The sequence below is a fragment of the Lampetra planeri genome, chromosome 29, assembly GCF_965212315.1.
Source record: "Lampetra planeri chromosome 29, kcLamPlan1.2.h2, whole genome shotgun sequence".
Taxonomy (NCBI): Eukaryota; Metazoa; Chordata; class Hyperoartia; order Petromyzontiformes; family Petromyzontidae; genus Lampetra; species Lampetra planeri.
The window spans coordinates 1684745-1710168 of record NC_136135.1 but is presented as its reverse complement, the minus strand read 5'-3'; the positions used below and the strand labels follow the sequence as shown (position 1 = coordinate 1710168).

The following is a 25424-nucleotide window of genomic DNA, read 5'->3' as shown; positions in this document are numbered from 1 at the left end:
ACCCTGGCCGTGGGAGTACCCCCACACTTTGCCCCACCAACACACGACTCGTTGTAGTCTACCCATCGATACACTGCTAGGGGGAGTTTACGAAACCCGCACCCATTGTTTCATTGGCAATTGATATACAAGCACAAAAAAACAATCATTTAAACCTCACCACGTCCATGTGCGGCATTTGTAAAGGTACTTAACATTTAATGACATGCCAATTAAATATTAATCTTGAAATTAACCTACATTTTTATGAGTTACGGTCGTGAATATTTCATCACGCGTGCGATTAATTGGGTTCAATTACCCGTGACCACAACACACCACGTCGCTCGGAATGTGCCCACTCGCGTGCCAGATCTCGGCAGCTAAGCAGGTGTTGAGCCTGGACAGAGTGGTTCGGGTGGGGTTGACCCGTGTATTTATGAATGCATTATAATTTGTATGCAGTTTATCATTGACTGTGGTCCCCCCCCCCCCACCTTGAGCGTGTGTAGACCTCCCCACGTCTCCCCCATCCTCTTGTAAACGTGGTCACGTTACACGGGCTTCGTGAGGAACGAGAGGTGGGTGGGTGGCGGTGATTTTACATTTCAAAGGGTCTCGCTAAAGGTCGAATTTTTGTGCGTTCGTGTAAACAACTCAAAACACTAAATAATCCCAAGTGTCCGTGTGAAAGAATAACAGCAACGAAATAAATAAGCAGACGATGATGCCTGCCAATTTCCCATATTTATCCCTCTACATAAAAAAATTATAGTTTATAAATCTAGCACTCGCATCTAACAGAGAGGGGGGGGGGGGGTCCTTGCCGATAAACATCTGGCAGTTCACCAGCATTAGTTGAGGCGAGCCTTGACTGTGCTGGTGACATACTGGGTGTCAAAACCGTTGGCACAGTAGGGGGCACAGGTGGTGCATCAGCCAGTCATCTCGGTCATCTCAGTCAGTCGACCCGTGGCACCTGCTGGGTCTGCCCCGTGACCTCCTGCCAGCGGGCGTTCGACACTTCACGTGGCCTCAAGGTGCACATGGCCTGGCACAAGCGTCGTGGTGACATCACCGCCACTTAGTGGCGAATGGCGGTTGTTGTTGTCAAAACCGGTTCAGAGTTTGCTGGTGTCGATCCAATGCTGCTGAAATGATGCACTCCCAAGTAAGCCGTGTGGCTGATGCGATGCATTAAACATACTTCAATAAACTGTACATATATGGACATATATAGACGAGAATGGGGCGTAGTGTATGTTTCGTTTGTGTAACTAATTTTCGCAGCCGACTGTCAGGGTTAGCATGGCCAGAGCAAGACGGTGAGAGATGGAGAAGGCCGGGGTGGAACCTCGGGGGAAACATCCCTGGCTCTGCTATTTTCATCGGCGGGACTTGCACTTTGTATGTACAGTGGGGGAAAAAGTATTTGATCCCCTGCTGATTTTGTATGTTTGCCCACTGACAAAGAAATTATCAGTCTATAATTTTAATGGTAGGTTTATTTGAACAGTGAGAGACAGAATAACAACAAAAAAATCCAGATAAACGCATGTCAAAAATGTTATAAATTGATTTGCATTTTAATGAGGGAAATAAGCATTTGACCCCCTCTCAATCAGAAAGATTTCTGGCTCCCAGGTGTCTTTTATACAGATAACGAGCTGAGATTAGGAGCACACTCTTAAAGGGAGTGCTCCTAATCTCAGCTTGTTACCTGTATAAAAGACACCTGTTCACAGAATCAATCAATCAATCAGATTCCAAACTCTCCACCATGGCCAAGACCAAAGAGCTGTCCAAGGATGTCAGGGACAATATTGTAGACCTGCACAAGCTGGAATGAGCTACAAGACTATCGCCAAGTAGCTTGGTGAGAAGGTGACAACAGTTGGTGCGAGTATTCGCAAATGGAAGAAACACAAAAGAACTGTCAATCTCCCTCGGCCTGGGGCTCCATGCAAGATCTCACCTCGTGGAGTTGCAATGATCATGAGAACGGTGAAGGGTTTTGGCTGAGTGTGAGGTGGCCAGGAGGTGGCAGTGCTGCGACTCTGGAGAATTCCAAAGACCTCCAGCCACATCAACTGCGAATGCGCCCTCTCCAACGCACAATTATTGTCGGTGTTGCGTCAACTTGGATTGGGTTGAACAACAAAAAAACTGTTGCTCTTCCATCCTGCCATACGAAAGACAATAGATTATTGAATCTATCTGAGCGGAGCTTTCTTGTGCGTGAGCCTCTTCCTGCGCGCGCCTTTGCCCAGCAGTGGAGAAGTTCCAGACTCGACTGCCGACGATGATGCCAATTGTTAAAATCGTCAATTTATTACACCGCACGCGATGCAGGAATTGTTGTTTCGTGGATTTCCCTACAGCAGTTTGCCTGCTGCGAAACGGTCTCGTGATGGCCTAAAAAAAAATATAGGCTGGACTGAAAAAAATATTTTTTAACTCGAATAAGATTTACTAAAACAAAAACCCATTGCCTGCACAGTGAATAACAGATAATTTAAATGCAGCATCAGCAAATAATTTAAGATATAATTTAAGGTGGAGGGAGGGGGGTGTTGGATGACGTCATAGTCATTAATTAACGCTGGCCCTGCCCACAAGGCGCCACGTGCTGGATGATGTCATCGTCCTGCTCCCCCCCCCTATAACAACACCCGCCATTCGCCACGAAGTGACAGTGGCGTCACCACGGTGCCCGTGCCAGACTAGGTGCTCTTTGAGGCTACCAAGACCCTGCAGGTGCCATGGATTGGCTGACTGAGATGTGACTGGGAGATGCACCACCAGCTGTACCCCCCTACTGTGCCAACTTGCTGTGTTTTATCCGCCCGGCGTTCCGCTCGTTGTTGTGAGCGTCGCTCCTCTGCCCTCCGTTGTTGCTGGAGGGCGACTGCCTCCAACTGCCCGGTTGCCTCAAGGTGCACCTAGCCTGGCACTGTCCAGTAGCGTCCTTCATGAGCCTCCTCCATAGCAGATCTTGACACTGCTGGTACCAGTGATTGGCAAGTCCACTCAGCTCCACATCCTCCCGTGCCACATCAGCTCCATCTCTCCTCTAGTCCGTACCCGCGCGCGTTTAGCCCCCTCTATGAGGCCAAACAAAAGCTGTTTGGGCATGCGGTGGCTGGGCATGTGGGCTACATGACCCAGCCGGAGGAGCTCACCGATGGGAATGTGTCGAGATCTTTCAAGGATTTGTGAGCTCCTCGCACAATCCAGCCTGCAGGTTAAACCCAGGATGGATCGTAGGCAGGCCAGCCTGAATGTTTCTAACCGGCGCAGATGTTCCATTAGGGGGGTCGACGTTTCACAAGCGTAGAGAAGGGAGGGAATGACTGGCCGAGAAGACCCGAAGCTTCGTGCGGAGCGACAGACCAGTTCGCTCCCACACAGCGTTAGGCACAAACAGACCCCCCACTTCCCCCCTAAACCCTACAGCCCACCCCCCAGCACAGCCCCCACTCTGGCCCCGCCCTTTCCATAGCCCCTCCCAATGCCCCCCCCCCTCGTCACACGGCGTCACAAAAAGTCAGACCCTCCCTCAAATATGACGTCACAAAGCTCTGCCCCACCTCCCCAAAAAACATATTTCCATGTTTTAATAAAACATGCTTCAAATCGCTTTAAACAATCGTCATTGTAGTGCGTATTTAATGTGGCGCTGCACGCTGATGTTGTAGGAGTGTTGTTATAACAATTAGTGTTGTTTTAACAATTCTATATTTATTTAAAGTTGCGCATTTTGATGTGACGTCACATTTCTCACCCCCCCCCCCCTCGTCACACATCGTCACAAATGTCCGACCCCCCCCCCCCCCCTAGGTGCGTGACGTCATTTATGGACGGCCCCAATGGCCCATTGTCTGCGTATCTTCCCTCAACCGTTAAGTACTGTAGACAATTTCTTTCATCCGTACGGGGTCACGACCAAAAATGTACGACACCATAATTGAGTTTATTTTTGTTCATACCCTGGAGGTATGTCATTTACATCGAGATTATCCTCCACCACCCGACACAGCCAAACAAATCAAGTTGTCACCTGTGCCAACACAATGCGCAAATCGGTATTATATTTCAGAAAAACCGGTTTACCGATGATGTCTGTCCAGGCACACAGAGTGCCGCGCAATTTCATCAGCAGTGGTCTCAAGGCGAGCAAAGGGGCCGTCCATAAATGACGTCACGCACCTAGGGGGAGGGGGGTCAGACATTTGTGACGATGTGTGACGAGTGGGGGGGGGGGTTGAGAAATGTGACGTCACATCAAAATGCTGCTTGTGTTGTGGCCGAAACGTCGTGAGAATGTTATTTTGTTATGTTTAATTTTTATTATTTTATTATTTCCCTTCTACGTGACTTTACCGAAAGAACCAAGAAGAAGGGAATTTAGTTAGACTCGCAGAATACGCGAATCATCGTTACGAATGCCGTCAGCTGCCATCGTTATAATCTGCCGCTGATGCTGCTGCTACTGCTGCAACATCACTATGTAACACAATTTTTTGTTCCTGGGTACTAAGTGTTATCTTTTAAAAATTGCTTATGCCTCAAAAGTATAGAAAATGGCTGTTACTCCCCGCAGACTTTACTTTTGTGACCAGGACTTTACGTGAAGGAAAAGACACAAAAGCACACCACGTTTTCTCATTGAAAATAGGTACATTTCAAAATATCAATGTCCTGGTCACAAAAGCAAAGTTTGTTGGGAATAACAGCCATTTTCTGTACTTTTGAGGCATAAGCAATTAGGAAATAACACTTACTACCCAGGGACAAAATACATTTTTGTTACACAGTGAATTATTCACTGTCGCGGAAGAGCCCCGAGGGAGAGAGACGCGAGGCGGACAAAGCAAACGGGGACAAGAGGCGCGGTGCCTGCGGGCCGAATCAACGCGAAAAGCTGTTAACAGCCAAAATAGATAATTGTATTATTTTATTATATTTTATATTTGATTATTTTATTATCTCCCTTCTACGTGACTTTACCGAAAGAACCAAGAAGATGAATCCCTGCAGTCACGAAAGCTTTAAATCGAAATTTAACAGCCAAAATAGTAGATTTTTGCGGGGGGGGGGGGGATTTCGTCCGTGATTCTGAATCATCAACACGCTGAATAGAAGGTTGCATCCTCAATGTGGACTCTGACTCTTCCCTGAGCCCAGCCCACTGCCCCGCCCCTCCCCCACTCCTCCCCCCGCCCCCTTTCCTCGCCCCTCCCCCCGAACACTCTCCTCCACTCTCCCCCCGCCCCCTTTCCTCTCCCCCCGCCCCTTTCCTCTCCCCCCGCCCCCTTTATTCTCCCCCCGCCCCCTTTCATCTCCCCCCGCCCCCTTTTCCTCTCCCCCCGCCCCCTTTCCTCTCCCCCCGCCCCCTTTTCCTCTCCCCCCGCCCCCTTTCCTCTCCCCCCGCCCCCTTTCCCCCTCTCCCCCCCACCCCCTCTCCTCTCCCCCCGCCTCCTTTCCTCTCCCCCCGCCTCCTTTTCCCCTCTTCTCCCCTCTCCCCCCGCCCACTTTCTTCTCCCCCCGCCCCCTTTCCCCCTCTTCTCCACTTTCCTCCCGCCCCCTTTCCTCTCCCCCCCGCCCCCTTTCCTCTCCCCTCCCCCATCTCCTTCCCCCTCCTCCTACCCCCTCTCACCCCTACCCACCCCCGCCCCCCGCCCCACCTCTCCCCCTCCCCCCATCCTCACGCCTCCGCCAAAAGCCCCTCCCCCGCACGTCTCTTCCGTAGCCACGCACAGACGTGAACCATCACCACCACCAACACCACCACCGCAGCAGCAGCAGCCGTCATCGTCTCCCTGATGAACGAGGTGAGCGAGGCCTGGCCAGGTCACTTGTTTTTCCTGAAGTGATGGTGGCCTCGGGGTTGTGTGCGCGTGTGGTGCGGTGGGGGTGGGAGGGGAGGGCATTCGGCTGTCGTCGTGATCCACGGAGCAGGACTTTTAGCCCTGTAGCGCAGTCATTCATACGTCAGCGTGCGCGCCGTTCTCTGTCTGTCTCCTTCACACTCTCAACGCCGTTGCCGGTCGAGTTTGGGGGGCCCGGGAAAGCTTGGGGAGGTGGAGGGGGGGGGGGCGTTGTACCTGCGCGGTGTTATTTGACCATACTTCACCAGTGCTGTGAGCATGGAGGCGAGAGCATGTGCCATAGAAGTTCAGTACAACAATGGATTTGTGTGCTTTGCGCTGCCCTCTAGCTGCCCACCGCAGTGGGTCAGGCGTTCCAGGCACCGTCCAGCCACTTGTCCGGCCTCGGCACCTGCTTAGCTTCTGAGATGTTGGCACAAGGGACCAATCAACCATTCTCTACTCTACGTGGCAACACTTAGATGGACGCTGATGTCTTGTCAATCTCTGGGATGGGGTTTTGAGGTCTCTTCCTCGCCGTGTCGATCGTGGGAGGCTGCTGGTTTTTGTCGACGTTTCACACCACGCGGGTCACGGCGTTGGTGAAGGGTCAACGACTGAACCCGTTCAGATATCACCACATCGCCACTGATGTTGCCGTGGCCGGGAATCGATCTCGGGTCGCCTGGTTCATGCCACCCACCCCGACACCGCTCCACACATACATGTAGTAATACTGTACACTATATTATTCGAGATTTGTTTAGAGAAGGCACTCCGTTAATGGCTTATTGAATCTGTCTGTGCGGAGATTTTGATTCTTAGCCGCACGTATGCATGCGTGGTGGGGGTTTTCTCCGGGATTTCCCGTTTTCCCGCACATTTCTCATCACGTTTAAAACAATACATGCGCCAAACGTCTAAAAGTAGCAGGACCCTCCTGAATAACGCGTCCTGATACCTCTCGGAGGAGGCTTTTCCGAGCTTGACGTTCACCGCATTTGGCACTTGATGATCGAGACTGGGGTCGGTCTGGTAAGCGCCGTCTCAATATTTCATTCTGAGCACGGACCCAAAGGCGCCGAGCGGGCAGCAACAAACGGCGAGAGCAGTTCGAGAATGCTGGTGGGGGGGGGGGGGATGCGTGGGATGATGATGCGGGCGCGTGCGTGGGATGAGATGATGAGGGTGACGTCACCCCCCCCCCATCACTTGCGTTGCCGTGCCGACGCTCACGTTATGGTCCAGATGGGATGGTGAAGGTGGAAGGCTTTCACGCAGTGGCAGTGATAATTATTGGATGTTGTTGATGATGATGATGGGGGTGTAAACCAGATGAGAAAGAGTATTATTATCCTGTGGACTAAAAAGGGTTAAACAGACGATGTTGATTGGTGAAGGTTTTTGTTAAATTATGATTTTGATTTGTGATGATGTTATGTATGCGAAGAGCGGTAGTGTAGTGGTTATGAATATTGCCACCCGAGTTCAATTGCCGCTCAGGGCCAACATTGGTGGCGTATATTTGAACCGGTGTCTGTCCTCCCCAAGGTCAACTCGGCCTTAAATGATCATCTGGTGCGGTCTGTAAACCTCAGCACTGGGGAGACAAAGGCGGTCGGGCGAAGCGTTGGTCACCCACACACCCTCGTGTGCCGTGCCAGCCGTCATAGGTGCTCGCGAACAAACTTGCTCCAATAGTCTGTGAAAGCTACATGGGGGATATTTGTCTCTTTTATGTATGTATGCATGCACATTCCCATATGTTTGGTTTTACTGTACGTACGGAAATGACTTTATTCTCATCGTGATCAGCCAATGTGTATCTTCTGCTGGATGAAGTCCTCCCTCCGCAGTGGACGTGATTCGATCACTTAATGCATCGTTACGCCCTTGCACCCCGCGCTGGCAATGATTCATGGTGCATGAACGCATTGTCCAGACTTGCATAAAAGTGTGGAATTACTCTCCCGGGAATGCCGCAGGGCAATGCGACCACTTATCTGTTCCCCGCTAGGAGGGGACGGCGGCAATCCTGGTGGTTGAGACTCACGATAAAGTTTCTTGTTTCAAGTCGAATTTGTTTAAGACAGGTGAGAAACTCAAGATTCAAGGGAGAGCCCCATTTATGCATGATAAAGGATTTTTTGGGGGTTAGATCACGTACATGTAAATTATTTGTTAAATCTGCCACCACCCGACACAGTTAATTAGTAAGGTTTGTCACGTAAATAAAATGTGCCAGTTCCTTACTGCTTGAGCACACTGATGTTTTCGAGAGTAAATTCGCAACATTTTCAATTTGAGTATCGTGACGTTTCGCTGGTGATTACAACAACAACAACCAGCTTCATCAGGCGATTTGCCAGAATTGTGAAGAAGTCTTCTGCTTTGGTTCTTCAATTGAGTGAACGTGATGCCATCACAGTGAGCTTATCAGGTGCGAAGACCATGGGGGAGGGGCAAAAGACAACAACATTAAACAAATACTACCACATCATGGGACCTCCTTTGCCAGGACCAAAATATGAGAATAGGTTTTCCCCTTTTTTCTGGCACCAAACTGAAACCTTTATTACAAGGAATCATGTCTGCATTAACCACAATACTTGTGGTCAGAATGCAAACAAAAAACATACTCTGATAATATATGCATTGTCTTTGAAACTGATTGGTCCACACCTGAGAAAGCTTTCTTTTAAGCCGAGTCTCAAACGGTGTTAGACCAGAGGACGCCAAAAGGCGTACAGCACAAAGACAATGCCACTATCAGAGTAATGAGAGCTCGGGGGAGCAACTACATCATGGGACCTCCTTTTCCAGTACCAAAATATGAGAATAGGTTTTTTCCTTTTTTCTGGCTACAAAACACGCTCGCGAGGACGTTTGTCGAGGAGATGGAGCGATGCAATCATCACAGGATCGCTGCTGCGTTGGCTGTCGATAGTGCCGGGCAATCCTTCCCCCAGCATTGTTTCCTGCTTGGCCAATTGTCCGAGAGCCAGCATTCGTTCCAGGAAATATAATCGAATTTAATATTTCGATTGACGTTTCTGCGCCGTTTTTAATTTTTCCAGCATCGCGGTTGATTGTACCCCTGATTCCGACCCCCCCCTTTCTCTAATCGTCAGCGTAAAGATTCGAAAAAGGCCCCCGTACCTCGAGGTGATGAACGCGCGCGGATCGCCCTCCAAACGCATCGGTGCGCATTAGCGGCGCCCTAATAAATTTCCAGCCGTTGTTCACGTGAAAATTTAACTTATTTACTGTGCTGCGTCCTTCGGGGACGACCTGACCAAAAAACACATTCTGAATCCGATGATAATTATCGGTAATACTACCGGTGCCAGCCTGGCTAGCGTGTTAAACACGCGTGCCTGTTTACTTGCAAGCCCGTCGCTGGTTTGGACTGCGTTCCGATGTCACCATGCGTGCCCGTATTTACTTCTCTGTCAAATAATTTACTCGGAAAATCCCTCCGAGATGGTCCTCATTTGTATTGTAGGTGACGTTTTTGGCAGTCCGTAGCCCTGCCGTAAATTTACCATTGCATAACCCCCTTCTGTTTAATCTAGTTTTAATGTTTGAACCTAATTGTTTTGTTCAAACTGTTAGGATTTGCTTTTATGCGTCCGTTTGTGTACACTGTGGAAATGGTTGATGATTCTGCTGTAATTAATTAAACCCAGGTCTCCCGTAGCCAGACAGACTCATGGCCTCAGTCAGCTCTTAACAGATCATATGGGTCTCTGGGTACACGTGATGATGTTTACGGGTGTTCGTGTGTCGGTCTATGTCATTCTTTGGGTCCCGATGGGTCTCTATGGGTCTCTGTGCAAGTCACTCTCTACTGATGATGGCTGTCGATGAGACGTAGAATGTCAAAACTTGTCTGGCGTTTGCTTGCGTTGAACCAATGCTGCTTAAATTATACAAACCCCGAAGGCCGTGTGGCTGATGGGTGTGTACAAAACTTTAAAAAAAAATGTTATGTGGAGGGACAGATATGTGAATGAAGTATACAGTTTACTTAATTACAGGCCTCTATGTAAATCTACGGGGCCGTTTGTAATGCATTTGTAAGCATGCGATTCTCAATAGATGCTTGTGTCCGTGGATCTTTGCAAAGTGCATAGTTGCGTCTCTTTGTGAGTCTACATGTCTCCATGTAAGTCTGTGTTTGCCTTACGTACGTCCAGGCCCCCTTTTTTATAACAGACTCCTGGGCTCAAAGGGCTTTTACCTGACCATAAATGAACGTCATTTACCTCTCCCATCCTCTCGCCGTCAGTGACAGCAGCCACGGGCAAGGGACCACGGACTGGCTCGGCTTGAGAGACGAGGGGGGAGGGAAACAAATTCCATGCAAACCCGAATATCGTTATCGTCTATCTGTCATCTGTGGTTCTATCTTAACACAGCCTTTGGCACTGTCGTAAGGCCTTCCAGAACGAGCACTGAAGGACATCTGTTTATTCGTTTTGATTTTGATTCCGCACGTCAGGTCCGTCCAGTAATGGGCATAGCAATGCAGATGCTATACAGCGGGATGCGATTGCCTTATATCGCGAGTTCTCGCACACAAAGACAAAGATCCCCCGTATAGCCTCTAGCAGGCTGTTGGCGGAAGGTGCTCTTGACGAGCACCTATGAAAGCCGCACGCACAACAACCTCCATTCACCACGGACGGCGCTTGTGCCAGGCTCGGTGCACCTTGAGGCCGCGTGAAGTGTCGAAGGCTCGCTCACAGGAGGTCCCACGGGACAGACCCAGGTGTTATGGGCTTGACCGACTGACTTGACTGGCAGTTGCACCACTTGTGCTCCCAACTGTGCCAACTCGCTGCGTTTTATCCACCCTGCGCTCCGCCCGTTGTCGTGCCACAGGCAGGCGCAGACACGCGTACACACCACCCTGCGCTCAGCTCCGCTTAATAATTTAAAATCGACGTCGAGACGCTTGTGGGAAAATTGCGCGTTCCGTCGCCCATTGTACAGCTGCCGTTGCCGATGCCGGGAGAGAGCAGCCCCCGTTAATTAAAGTTAACGATGACGGATGATGACGACGGCGAAGAAATTACAGTCGCTGAAAAGTTCCGCGGAGAAGTGTGGAGAGATGGACCCACGCCTGGAATGATATCGAGAAGAGAGAAAGGCGGAACACGCGGCCGTTTATTGACATCGGTCAGAAAAGTGAGGTTTGGGCAGGACACGTCACAGACAATGGCCGATGGTCAATAACAAGAATAACGATAACGGAGTGGCAGCCAGAGAATGAAACTCGTCAGCAGAGGACGTGCAGCGAGGAGTGGAGTGTCGCTGCGGGGTGTCGCAGGATCGCGAGAGGTTGCGGCCACTTAGGGAGGCCTTCATCCAGCAGTGGATTGACCAAGGCTGCTGGTGACGATGACGATGACATCCAGCAGAGAGAGTCCCTGCGGATGATGTGGACGCTGTTGCACCCTGCAGCGTAAGATACTCACAAAACGACACGCACGAGCCCTGACTCCCATCACAGTTGGTTCCCAACACTCCGTGATTAGAAATTAATCCTACCCATCTGCGTAATTGTGTAATGGGGTCAAACAAGCGGTGTTGACGCAGCGCCGAGTGGCGACGTGATTAGGTAACGAGAATCGACGTCGCCCTGTTACAGTGCCCAGTGTCTCTTTTTTTTGGCTAGGAAAGCAAAAAGACGGATGCGACAACTTGGCATGCCGAGATGGTTTGGCCCTTGGATCTCCTGGTGGGGCAGCTGCCCTTGAAGACAATGGTTTGCGAGCTTCTTGAATCAACCCCCACCGTTTATCTAAACTAAATGTGTTCTTATTTTGCCAGGTTAAGGCACACCGAGCTACGTAGCTCTTTTTCAGAAGCGACCTGGCTGTAAATGATAGCTCAACTAAGTGGCTTATCATCAAGTGGAAATTTATAGCAGCGAAATACTCTGAATGCATGCGGAGGGAAAAACCGGAGGACCCGGAGAAAAATCCACGCGACCACGGGGAGAACATGCAAATCCCAAATTTACAGCGTCAGGATCGGGATCGAATCCACGACCTCCTGTATACCAGGTGAGGTAGTTAACATCTCGCCACCATGGCGCCCCCATCTGCGCCGTGCGCCGTGCGCCGTGGTAATGCCCATTGTTTGGGATTCTATATGGGCACCCACACTGCCAGATGGAGCAATCCATCTAGCTCTGAAAATCTAAGCACCACGATTATTCTCCTCCCGTTAAGAATGTGCGAGCGTCGTCAGGCCTCTGGCAAGCTCGCTTAGAATCCAGGATGCGGGGCGAGGCTTGTGCCAGCAAGTGCCTGCGTGCGTTTTTGTTGTTGTTGGTGGGGGGCGGCTTGGAGTTGGGGGGAGCGGAACTCGTGAAGGTGACCCGCCCGCGGTTTATTTATCCCGGCGAAAAACCGACGCCGCATCCTTTCCATCGGCGCGCGTCCGGTGGCCGCGGCGACCAGAAATTCGTTTTACCGGCGCCAAACCCGTGTCGCTGCCGCCGTCGCCGCTGCCGTCGTCAGCAGCGACGATCGATCCACTGCCGGACGAAGAAGGACGAAGGATGATGAAGGGCCTCAACCGAGCGGTCGCGATCCCTCGCGGTGCTGCGGCGTTAGAATCCACCGGCGCACGAGCTGACCTCGTCGACGCATCTGCACGGCGGATGTCTGTCTCAGGCGCGTTCTTCCGGACTTTGCCGGCCAGCTCATGGCTATTCTTCACCCGCCGGTCATCGTCCCCTTTCGAGCCATGACTCATCCTGGGTCCGGGCCCACGAACTCTTTTTGTTGTTAACAGTCGGAATGACGTTCTTATCCTGTGTTTCTCTCAACACCTGCCGAACGCTCTGCTTTTGGATTCGGCCAAACGTCCCCAACGCAGGACCCTCTTGAAAAAGAGTTTTTAGAGACTTTTGTTCTGGGTAATGGTTATTATTATTTTGAATCCTCATCATAATCGTCGACTATTGTCTATCGACTCCTGGATGAAGGCCTCACCACACCGCCACCATCCCTCGCTGCCCAGTGCTGGTACCATCTGATCATCTCACTCTTGCACGTGACCATATCTCATTACTCCATCTCCACATTGGTCGTCCTCTTGACGTGTCACTGTTATTCTCTACCTTCGATTGGCTCACCGCGTTGGATGTTTCACAGTGAACAAGTGGAGTGTTGGGCATGACTGAATTTATGTGCTTGATATTTCACCCTTGGCAATGCAATGGTCCCGGTTTATGGGTCATGTTTCAATTTGAGTATCGATTGTTACTGTGTATCGTTTGTAGCGTCTCTTTGGTATTGTCTGTCTCGTACATTCTGTCTTTTTTGTACAGTCTGATTTATTGAATGAGGCTGTTGGCTACATGAGCAGGGCCCACTGAAAGTGATGGCTAAAGGGACTTACCGAGGTCTGAACGTGACTTTCAAAGACCTTTGGCTGGCCACACATTTATAATTCATCATTATTTACCCAGGAAAGCTGTACCGAGTCTGAAGACTCTTTCTGGCACATTGGGTCGTTTAGTCAACCCCAATGCCATTGTGTGTTTTGTAAGCTATGGGAAGAAACTGCAGAACCTGGGGGAAACCTATGCAGAACAGAGGGAGAACAGACAAACTCTTCCTGGAAAAATATAAGGCACATAAAAAGCCGGGGATGGAACCCAGGCCCTGTCAGCTGCGGGGCACAAGCGGTTACAAGACACACATGAACGCTATCCGGCAGTAACGCGAGAACTCATTATGGCTCCCCTCTACCTCACTGACGCGATGCGTGTGACCGCTTTCCGCTCCCAAACCCGCTCTCGCAGTGCCAGACACGGGACCGGATATTTGCCGGTAAGCAGTCGACCCTCCCGTGACCGCTTGAACCTGCATGTGAATGGAAGCGCGCAGGTGCTGAGCGGCCCCGTGGTCTGCAGCTTTCCCCGCCCGTGGGTCGGGTTGCTGAATAGCCGAGCACCTGTGGTTTGACCCCGAGCAGCAGTTTCCATTGGTGGCGCCACGGTGGCCAGATGTTGACTCGCTCGCCTGGTTTACAGGAGGTCGTGGTTTCGATCCCGATCCTGACGCCTGTATATTTGGAAGTTGGCATGTCTCTTTCACCGGCATCGCGTGGATTTTTCTCCAGGTCCTCTGGGTTTTAGAAGCATGCATTGAGAGTATTTGTTGGTGCTATACATTTCCACATCATAAGCCATTTCGTTGAGCTTTCAGTTGTGGCCAAGTCGCTTCTGAAAAATAGCTGTACAGCTCAGTAGGGCCTTACTTGGTAAAATAAAAATAGTTAATAGTTTGGTTTTAGTTTAAACGGCGGTTTCACCGGAGAGCGGTCACGAGTGCCGTACCGACGGTGTCGTTGGTATCGTCGCTGCCGTCGCTGCCGTCGCTCAGACGTCACCGAAACGGTCTTCGGCTCAAACGAAAACGGCACGAGCTGTACCTATGTCTGGCATGGCGTGTCCGCGTGATAACGTGTACGGCCACACCGGCTGTGTTTTTCGCTCGGACTTTTCTGGTGTTGCAGCGTTCCTGGCCACGCGCCGCACTCGGCCAGCGGTTTTATGCAAAAATCTAAGATTTTTTTAATTTCTAAACGCACTCGCTGAGCGCAAATGCCCAAAGGCCCACAACTTATTGCGAGAGCTTCGGAGAAGGGACGACGGGAGGGAATGCCAAACCGAGTATCTACTTACTCGGCGGTGGAGCGAGCCGCTCGCAATTAGGAGGTTCCGAGTTTAAATCCCGTTTGGAGGGCCATTGACTCGGCCCATCGTCCCCCTCTGGTATCGAAACGATGAGTACCTCTTTGTGGGGAAGTCGACACTGGTAGGCCCATCGATACACTCACCACCCTCAACGTAGGAATGAGGAATTTCCACCACTGGCTCAGAGCTGTAGGCAGGAAACTGAGCACTTGCTCAATGCTCATTTAAGCCAGACATCACTTTGACTTGACTTTAGATTACTGTTACATTCTTTAAGTTGCAGCCCTTCGTCAATCTACTGCTGGATGACTGCATGAATGTTTGGCACACTTTAAACAAATGCAAAAATCCCCCACGCCACCCCCTCTCTCTCCTCGCCTGCCCCTGTATTGTGTGTAACAAGACTGTTGGTGGCAAACAAACACAGACACCCGGTCTCACACACACATAGAACACAAGTAGATTACACTCTTTAAATAAATATCGTCATCACAAAGATGTTTCCCGCAGTTGACCCAAAAACCTTGCTTCTCGGTACCCTCCCTGGCATTCAACAATAAAACAACTCTAGGATATGAAGGCAACAGGACACAAAAGCACCTTGTCTTAAATATATAGTGGCAGGAAACGCCTACTCCGCTCCCGCAGAGGGTAGCTTTTAGGGCAGCCGTATTCCACGCTCTCGGGGCGCTCCGCCAATGAACGTAAAACGTCACCACCGCAGCGGCCACATTGGCAGACTTATCTCTCTCTCCAAGGTTACACGATTAATATACGGGGCCGCGTCCGCCGTGAACACGCTCCGTGTGTGTCGCGTTGTTCGAGGGGCGGACGCAGTCCGCGCGGCCGAAAACAAATGCTGCGGCGAGCACTTTTTTTAAACGAGTGGCGGTAGTTGGTCTTTCGCGACCATTATCATCCATAATATAGGTTATTTTGGGTTAGATCGCGTAAATATATAAATGTGTCATTTAACCCGCCACCACCCGACACAGCCAATGAATAAGGTTTGTCACGTAAACAAAACGTGTTGGAGAGTAAACCCACAACATTTACAATTCGAATACTGTGACATTTCGCCGGTAATTACAACCAGCCTCATCAGGCGACAGCCAGAGTCGTGGAGAATCCCTCCCGTTTTGGTCTTAACTAGAGGGGGTGAATGTGATCATCGTCACTTTATAAACGTCGTCGCACGTATCGTGTCCTCCGCTTTGTTTTACGGTCGGCTCGCTGACTTGGCCTGAATCCATCGCTGACGCCGCTGCGGGTTCCTGTTTGTCGGGCTGTGTTGGTCTCGCTTGTCGTCGTCATCATCGTCATCGTCCCCCCCCCTACCCACCACCCCCCACCAATGTAATCCCGATTGTGCTATCGGCGCTGCGTCACGAGACCAAGAATCCATTCCACAAAAAAATCTCGCAGAGCTGTGCAGCGTAGACCCTTGTGTTCAGAGAACGTCCCACAGAAGTAGACCTCATCGAGCAACCTCCGAGATCCCTTCGAGTGACCTCTGGGCCGCAGAGTTGAGGGAGAGAACCTTCCATTTCACCCGCTTTGCATACGAGAGGATCATGTTCGTCGAATAACGGCCAAACCGGTAATTTAATTTTCGGAGCTGGAATGTAGTCGAATTGAATGGGCGACCAAATTTAACGTGATGGCATTGCGTGAATTTATTTCGCTTGAGAACCCGGTTTAATTGCAGGCGCTTGCTTGCCTACATTCCAACCCAGGTGCTCAGCGGTCCCCTGCTCAGCGCCCTGACCTCCGAGCCACCTGGCCGCCCCGTCGGTGGCTGTGTTGTAAATTTACACAGAGTTTGAGCCCCATTTGAGTCCAGTATCCCCATGTTTTGTAAACACACCGAATACCTTTCCGGCTCTTGAATCAACTGTCTGCTACGTGTAGACCGGCACCGTTTATCTGTGTGTGCTGGAGGAAAGCACATCTGGGGCACCCGCATGGAGGCAGTATTTTCCAAGTTCACTTTTGACCAAGTTCACTTTCAAATGAGACGTTTTGTCCTATATGTCTTAAGCTGGGCGCTAAGGTGGCAGGATATTAACTACTTCGCCTGGTATACAGGAGGTTGTGGGTTCCATCCCGACCCTGATGATATATTTAGAGTTTGCATGTTCTCTCCGTGGTCGCGTGGATTTTTCTCCCGGTCCTCTGTTTTTCCCTCCACATTTAGAGACATGCATTTCGAGCATTTGTCCGCTATACATTTCCTTGTGATAAGCCACTTGGTTGAGCTATCATTTGTGGTTAGGTCACTTCTGAAACAGAGCTATATAGCTCAGTGGGCCTTACCTGGTAAAATAAACATAGTTTAATTTTAGAGTTCTAGCCAGCTTTAAGGAAAGAAACTTGAACTTCGGATTTGAAACAGCTTTTAGTCAACATCGTTATCATCGGTCATGATGTATCCACTTCTGGATCAAGGCCTACTTGAAACCGTCAGCGTATTTCAAGGTCTTAACGACTCGCCAATAATTCATCCAGTTCCTACACCCGCAGCTGATCTCATCGCTATTTTTAATCTTCTAATATATAAAGTTGGTCACTAGCGAGTGACCGATGTATTTCTAATGATGTTTCAGAAGGGTTAGAAAGATGAAATTTGGCACAAACATAGTCGAGTCTGTATTTCTGACCTTTTTTTTCAACGAAATTAGTACATCTTTGGGCACCCACACATTATTTTTTTTTTATCTACTGAGGCCTTCAGAATCTTGGGAATACTGTAAGTGCATAAGCAAGAAAATACTTGATGGGTAAATGGTCATATAAATAAATAAGTCCAGAGGCGAGGCTGCCCCCCACGAACCCAAACGAATGCAACTCGTGCATTAACATTCACTCCTCCATGAACATTCACTCCTCCATGAACATTCACTCCTGCATGAACAGCTCTTGCAAGAACAGCTCCTGCATGAACAACTCCTACATGAACATTCATCCTGCACGCTTGGCTTGCCTGCGTTTTGTAATGGTTTTATACTTTTATTGTTTTGAAGCTTGCCGACTTACTCCGCCGCCACTGCCACGTTTCTGGAATGGCGCTCGTTACATCAGCGCCGGGGGTTTGTGCTCGTTGGGTGCATTCTTCCGCGTGTACGCAACGACGCGGCTGCTAGCGCCGGGGCGTGCACCGCCTCCTCTCTTCGTCGGGCGGCAGTCACTGCTAGTAATCGAGGGGGACTCCCGTCCCTACCTCTGCTTCATAACAATAATGATGATGATGATAAGACTAATGCCAGTTTAACACGTAGGCTTTCGTGACCAATATCATCCATAATACAGTTTTTTTTGGGTTAAATCGCTCAAATATAAATGTGTCGTTTAACCCGCCACCACCCGACACAGCCAATTAGTAAAGTTTGTCACGTAAACAGAACGTGCCAATTCGTGACTGGTACAACACACCGGTGTGTTGGAGCGCAAAGCCACAATATTTACTAATGCCCTTTATTTCAGACTAAATGCCCTTTATTTGACTAGGAAAGCCTCACTGCTGCGCTTCTTGTGTGTGGCAGCAATGTGGTGCAAACGTCGAGGTCTGCTGCTGCTGCTGGCCATGATGAGAGGGCTTCAGCAGAGCGAGAGAGAGAGCTTGTGTTGTGTCGCCGTTCCTCCTCCTCCTCCGTTAAAGGAGCGCAGAGTCCAGTGTTTTACTATACGGTCCACAGTTTGGGTTGCATGGCCACAGTCGGACTTCTGCGGCTCGGCTGTAATTGTCCATAGATGGAGGAGATGTGCCGATGGGCCTGCCCGTGCTCTGATGCGGCTGATGGTTCCACCATTCTCCTCGTCAGAGCCTCACCGAGTCTCAAGTAATGGGGGGCGCTGCGTACCTCACACCGCAGCTGCGATACGGAGAGGTTGCCGGTTCGATTCGATCTCCCGGCGCGGCGGTTGAAACGATCGGGAAAGTTTCTTCAAATCTACCCCCCACCGCCGCCTCTGTCCACCCAACAGTGTAAATTCGGGAACCCCGCAGATAGTCCACCGGTCGGTGACGTGCGGTGTGGCAAAGTGTGGGGCACTCGATGGCTGTTGGCTGGCTCAGGGGTCCGAGACGCTGAGCCGGAACTGCCGATAGCCCAGTATCGAATCCAGGATGTTTTAGTCGCTTCTAATAAAACTGGGTTCGCAAGGGTAGTGAGGCGATGATGACCTCAGCAGAATTTCAGCTCTGGGAGTTGAATCGCTTTGTTTGACCGCCGTGTGACAGGCATTTCTGTGTGGCAGGGGTCGCAGGAAGGGAGCTCGGAAGTAGTTCTATGATAGCTCCTTCCGTGGGCCGTTCTCCCACGCGGGGTGATGCGCCTGCCCTCTGCGAGAGTTGTGAATGTACAGTTCTCCATCTAATAGCAATGGTGGCCATCGCACAATTGGAACAAAATTGCGAAAATGTACAAAGATGTAAAAAAAACACCCAACCCACGAAATCCCCTTTAAAGCAAAATATGTTACAAAAATAACAAGCCATGAAAACATTTCAAAAGATGAAATGTTTTAAATATTTTGAGCTTTTTTTTTTCCGCCTGCTCAACAAATCCCCCCACAGGATGCTCACAGACCCATCGGTGAAAAAATTTTGACTTAGAAAAATGTTGGCTTTGGCTGCAAGGTGGCCAATAGATGACAGTACAGCGATGGATTCTTGACTCCACCTGTGCCACCTCCTCGTACGCCTGGTGGGTTATTCAGGGTCCTCCACTTTCCTCCCAAACAAATCCAAACTTTCTTTATTGCAATTGTCCAACTATCCAATTGTACGCACACTCTCCTCTGTATGTACATACGTCGAACTTCTTTCGCACCGTACATAGCCAACTGTGCTAATCGGAGGCTTTTCCTGGATAAAGAAAGGACACCACTGCTCTCCGATCACCGTCGTTTGGCCCGTTGTCCGACGTTCCACTCCACGTGCTGGGAGCTTCTTCAGGAATATCATCGTCGTTGTATATTTTTTCCTTCCCGCCGCAATAATTTCACGTAAATCTCGGGAGCTTCCGACTCGCCGCTCTGCATGCACCCGGTTTCGCTCATAGCTCACGGGCCCCGATGAGGAGCGATGATGGTGATGATGACGATGGTGACGAATGAGTGGCGGGCTCCGGGAGCTGACGGTGCCGGTGGAGCGGTAGATTTTAAAAAAAAGGTGCCGTTTCCTGCCGGCGTTCGTTCCGTCGCTCTGCGGGGCTGGGGATGAGGAAACGCGTCTCGGGCCGTCGGTGTTCTGCCACGCTCCGGGGAGCTGCGCAGATGAAAAATGGCTCCGAAGTAGAATTCCAGTGCACCGGGGTGAGTCACTAAAAACCAAAGAACATTAACACTGTATATATATACATAAAATAACAGGAACACAACAAGGCGGCAGTGTTGCGGCCCGGAACGTAGCCCCGCCAGACACGGGGAGACCAGGCCCAAGACGTGGGGGAGAGTTCAGTGAAGCGGGGATCGTCGTGGTTCTGTCAAATGTAACATTTTTTGTAACCAAAACCAATCGCGAGCAGCGTAAGTAACAAGATAAATAAGCGGCCAAGTCCTCCTCGGGTAGCTGTGCATGGTTTACCCGCACGCCGACAGAAGACAAAGAGACACACGGCAGTGGCGTGGTCGGCGCTGCGTCTCGAACCCGACGATGACCCGAGTGCGATTCCCGCTCACGACCAACAACAGTGGCGAATATTTGAACTGGTCCTGGGCCTCCACTAGCTTAACTCGGCCTTAAATTAGTACCTGGTGCGGTGGTGTTGGTCACCCGATGCCTCGTGTGCCATGCTAGCGTTAATAACAGGTGCTCGCTAACCGTAACATCCACTCACGGTGTGTTGGAAGGCTTTACGGGGGGGGGGTGTCTTTGTCACTCCATTTTTTTTATGCACAGCTACCATTGTCAGTAGAGCCACAACATCTGGCGCTGTCCCCGTGACCTCCTGCCATTGAAGCCGCTCTGGGAATGGCGGGGTGGGGGCCCGCAGAACTGGTTCGGATATCGCTCGCCACCGATGTTAACCGTGGCTGGGTATCGACCTCGGACCGTCACGTCCGTGGCGCAGTCCGGTAACAGCTGCGCCACCGCTCCACCGTATTTATATTTAGAAGTTGACATTCATACGTCATGTCACCACGGATAAAGCTCGCAGTGTTCACCTCAACTGGTGCGGAATTAATTCCTGAAAAATTTCGCTCGCACTTTCTCGATTGTCCTTTCTCAGGCTCCGTACATTCCTGTTTCCGTGGTAACGGTCCACGGCCAGCATTTTAATACGGACGGGACGGACGAGCGGGTCTCCCGTCACGTCGTGCGACAGGCAGGGCAAGGTTCGCTCGCCCGATTTTGACATTCTTGCGATGATATAAAGTTATTTTTTTAGGACGCTCCTCCCGAGTTTAGCCGTGAAGCGGTGCTCACGGGGCAAGATCCATCCCTGGGGCAAGGCGGGTGGGGGGAGAGCGGCTGGCCAGCTACCCCACTTGGTCAGAGCCGTGTGACAAATAGCCGGGCGTGCGGCATTGTGATGATAATGAGGTCGTGACCCTTGACCCCCGCTTGTGCCACCAGTCTGGCCCCTTCGGCAAAGTAGATTGGTTCCTCCCGCGGCGCGTTCCATTCCGCCGTGGCGGGCGGGGGGGGGGGTGTGCGCGTTGCAACCGCGTTCAGTAGGTTACTGATTAAATAAAAAGCGAAGCACTTGACTGGGATTTTCTGCTGTGTCTCTGAGCATGATGTCACACGCTCAGATGTAGGCACCGCGGTTGTGTATTGCTTTCAATAATTAAATTGGCTCTGAAATGTCCGGGGAAGGATTACACGTACAAACCCTTTAGTTGGTACAGCCCGCTAAGTCCCCTCTTAACTAAAGCTTGAGTCTGTGCCATGTGTTCAGTGCAGTCACAGACAATGCCTCGGTTTTACAGTGACGACAATTGACAAGGTTCAACAAATGCTGCCGTGGCCTGATGGTCACGTTTTTCTTTTAAACCCATTGCATTGACTGCAATCTTTTTGAAGCTGATGGGTGACGGCTTCACAGTGAAATGGTAAGAAAATAAAATAAACACATTTTACATCTGTGGGGTTCTTCGTGGTGGTGCTCTGCAGCTCTGCGATGTCCGACGAACCGCTCCACCCGTCGGAGGCTTCTTCAGGAGCCGAAGAAGTATTTCCTGAAGAAGCTCTCTCTCTCTCTCGGCGCGTGGAGCGGAACGTAGTGCACCGTGCCGAACAACTCATCGCGAGAAAAAAAAAAACATTCGAGAGCCGTGTTATTTTTTTTTTAAAAATTGTTTTTAAAAGAAATTATCTCTCGCGTGCCATCGCATGCGAGGCAGCGTTGATATCATTCCACTGCCGGATACCATCAAAGTGAAAGTAGGTTGTTCGCGATCGCGCCGCGAGACTCCTTCCTCTTTTTTCTTTCCTTGACATTTTCGTTTTAAAAGTTTACGCCGCCGTCTATCGGAGGAGGAGGCAAGCCAGGTGGAGGAGGCGCGTGAAGTGGACCTGAGCCGTGAAGTCGCCGGTTACCCTCGGGGGGGTGGTTTGTTTGCGAGCAGCTCTGGTCGTGCGGCGTTGGTGGGCGAGTGGCACGCTGTTGAGTGCGTTCGGTTGAGACTCGAAATACTGTCGATAATCCTTTTCGGTCGTTGTCTCCTTGAAAACATTTGCGTGATTTGTTCGTGTGTCCCCGTTTCTCTTGCGCTGCGGGCGACGCGTCGTCAGTCTCCCGTGGGAGCAGTGCAGCCCTTCGAGAACGGCGGCCAACGGAAGTGGATATCGTTGAGCTACCTCTCAGGCCCCTTCAAGTGACCTCACACGGTAGAGAGGGGGCAGCAGTTTCCCCACCCGCTTTGCATATGACAGTTAATGTTCACTGCGTGACAGCGCAAGCCGATGTTTGAATGATCATAGCTGGAATTGATCCAAATTAAGGGCGTAAACAAATTTAAAGCGGCGGTGCTTCTGTGCAGTCATTAGCGACCGAGCTGAGATCCTCATCTCACTATGCTTGAGAACCCGGTTCAGTCGCACGTGGCTGCAACCCCGATTCAAACCCAGGATCTCTGCGGTACTCGCCCGTGCTCACGCGGTGCGCCCATCTTTGAGCCGCAGCCAGTTTTGGAGAATAATTGAATCGTTTTTTTTTGCTTTGCGATGCCACCAGACACGATGGCTTTCTCATGGCTTCTCTAAAACCTCTTTACCACAGTGACGCCGATGCAGGGGAGGTGTTGACGGAAAGTGGAAGATGATATCTGGTGGAAGTGTTTTGTTTTTGTTGTTGGAGGGCGAGGGAGGGAGGGAGAGAGTGATGGACAAAGATCCCACTGTTCCTGATCTTGTGACACAGAATTGCCAGCGGGGCAGGGGGATATCTTGTCATGCCTGGGACGGTGATGCGGCACAGCGGTAGCCCGGGTGTGTTGCTCGTTGCCGAGGTTCACGGTTGGAATCTATCGGCCGCCCTGGTTAATACTGTGGTGTGTATTAATAATACTGCGCTTCACGCCATCTGCTTCACTCGGTGGATGTTCAAGATCCCCCTGACGTAATTAGCAAGAGTTGGCCAGTTTGTGCCGGCATCAGGGTCTAAATTTGGCAAATACCAACATTGCCCGCAAGTTACGCAATTGGGATTGTACACACACATCATTGCCCCCTCCTGGCAGGCTAATGTCCCGGGTCACTCTTGCAAATGAGACTCATCCCGGTCTCTCGAGTTCTCACGCTGGTGGCACAAAATAAACTTGAAAGTTGAAACCCACGGTAATCAGAATTGTCAGAGACAGCCCCTTGACCACTGGTACCTTGGCCCGTGTCCGTCCATCCGTCCGGCCATACACGTGGCTTGCTTGATCAGAAAATGACAAAACCGCAAAACCGAGCTCCACAGTAGCTTGCTGATGCCATGTGTTGCCCGGCATGATGTCCGACGTTTTGCCCTACGGAGCTTCGTCAGGAACCAAACAACGCATGGCACAACAAGAAATACACCACACAAACTCACCAACACCATCACTAAACTCACCACGCAGACTCGCCAACACCATCACTAAACTCACCACACAGACTCACCAACCCCAGCACTAAACTCACCACACAGACTCACCAACACCATCACTAAACTCACCACACAGACTCTCCAACCCCAGCACTAAACTGACCACACAGACTCACCAACACCAGCATTAAACTCACCACACATCAATTCAAACCACCAGCGACCCAGAAATGGTTCAATGAGAAATGAAGCCCTGGTCGGAGGCAACGGGGTTGTTGTTGTCATCAGCCTGTGACTTCCTAGGCAAAGGTCCCCCCCCCCCGTCATCCTCTTCCAGTCCCTCCTTGTCCTCCAATCTCTGGGATGTCGCCTCGCTGCTGCTGCTGCTCTTTCCGCTCCATTTCTCTGCTTCTGTTCCCTTCTCCAAGTCTCCACTCCGGAGTCGGGGTTCGTCTCTCGTCGTCAGCCCCCCGAGTTCGTTTGTCGGGAGTAACTCGTCGTTCTGTACCCACCCCCCGCGCCAGTTTATTCACGAAGCGAGTTGATGCGCATCGAGCGCCGCGTGAGACCCCCCCGCCCACACCCAACGGCGCTCCGCGTGCGCTCATCCCACCGCGTGCTCATCCCACCGTGCGCTCCCCACCGCGTGCGCTCTCCCTCCACCGCTCTCCCTCCACCGCGTGCGCTCCCTCCCCACCGCGTGCGCGCTCCCCACCGCGTGCGCTCTCCCTCCACCGCTCTCCCTCCACCGTGCGCTCTCCCTCCACCGCGTGCGCTCCCTCCCCACCGCGTGCGCGCTCCCCACCGTGCGCTCTCCCCACTGCGCTCTCCCCACCGCATGCGCTCTCCCTCCTCCTCAATGCGCTCTTTGTGAGTGCCGAGGGGACCACAATGGTCTCCTTTATGCCACCGCCGCCGACAACGACCGGTGCAGCGGCGGTGGATGCGGCGCGGCCGTTGTGCTAACGTTTAGAATTTACGTACGGGGGGGCCGGAGGGGCGGAGAGGCGGGGTCGGTCTTCGCAAAGGCAACGTTTGAATGGAGCAGAGGGAAAGAGAGGGGGGTAGAGGAGCGGTCCCGGTGTGTGTGTGTTCGTGTTTGTTGGTGGCTTCTGCTGACCGGCGGTGGCGTCACTTTCGCACCCGTGCGTTGTGAGCGAGCTCATCACTGCCGTGGCGCGACCACCGCTGTGCGTGTCGTGGGGGTGCCGACACCCCCAGCGCCACGAGATATGATGACTAAGAGACATCCTCCATCTGTTCAGATCTGACCTCGAGACTCAACGTGTTTGGACCTAACAGACACCCACACAATCCATGGTGTTTTTTGAGTTTTTCTCCATTAAGGCAACAACATTTGCTCATCATGATGATGGCTGAACTGCGGAAATAGACATCTTAGCACGCAGTTGTTTTTGCCCCGGTTCCTGTTTGCTTGTTTTTGCACAGATTTCTATTTGCTTCATTGCTCTGCTTGTTTTACTTTAATGGTTTTGTCATTTTGTCGAGCCGATGAGCACGGTTGGCTACGTGCGGTGCGAAAGAAGTTCAAAAGAGTGGGGTTTTGTTCTTGCATTATCTGTGTTAAGGGATTGGCTAGTTCACGTGCAGCGTTGTGGGATGCAATTGCACGAATGACGCTCTATAAAATGAAATTATTGTTATAGCATTCATATGCACGTCCTCTTGCAAATGAGACGATACTTGCGGCTCCCGCCCCCCTTGTCTCCCTGTGCTTGCAATGTCCATCACTCAGGTTCGGCCCTAGTGCTCTTCTAGGTAGACTCAGCCTGAAATAATAGATGTACATGGTGCTGGGCTATCAGGCGAGGG

General features: G+C 51.1%; 1 protein-coding gene across 3 annotated transcripts in view; it reads left to right on the top strand.

The window, feature by feature from the left end:
- Positions 1-5724: 5724 nt before the first annotated feature.
- LOC144728557 (uncharacterized) overlaps positions 5725-25424 on the top strand; it is a 96331-nt gene continuing 76631 nt past the window's right edge. For all 3 annotated transcript variants that reach the window (XM_078608069.1, XM_078608068.1, XM_078608067.1), the window contains exon 1: positions 5725-5813. The gene's annotated coding sequence lies outside the window, so the exon portion shown is untranslated. The remainder of the gene's footprint in view (positions 5814-25424) is intronic.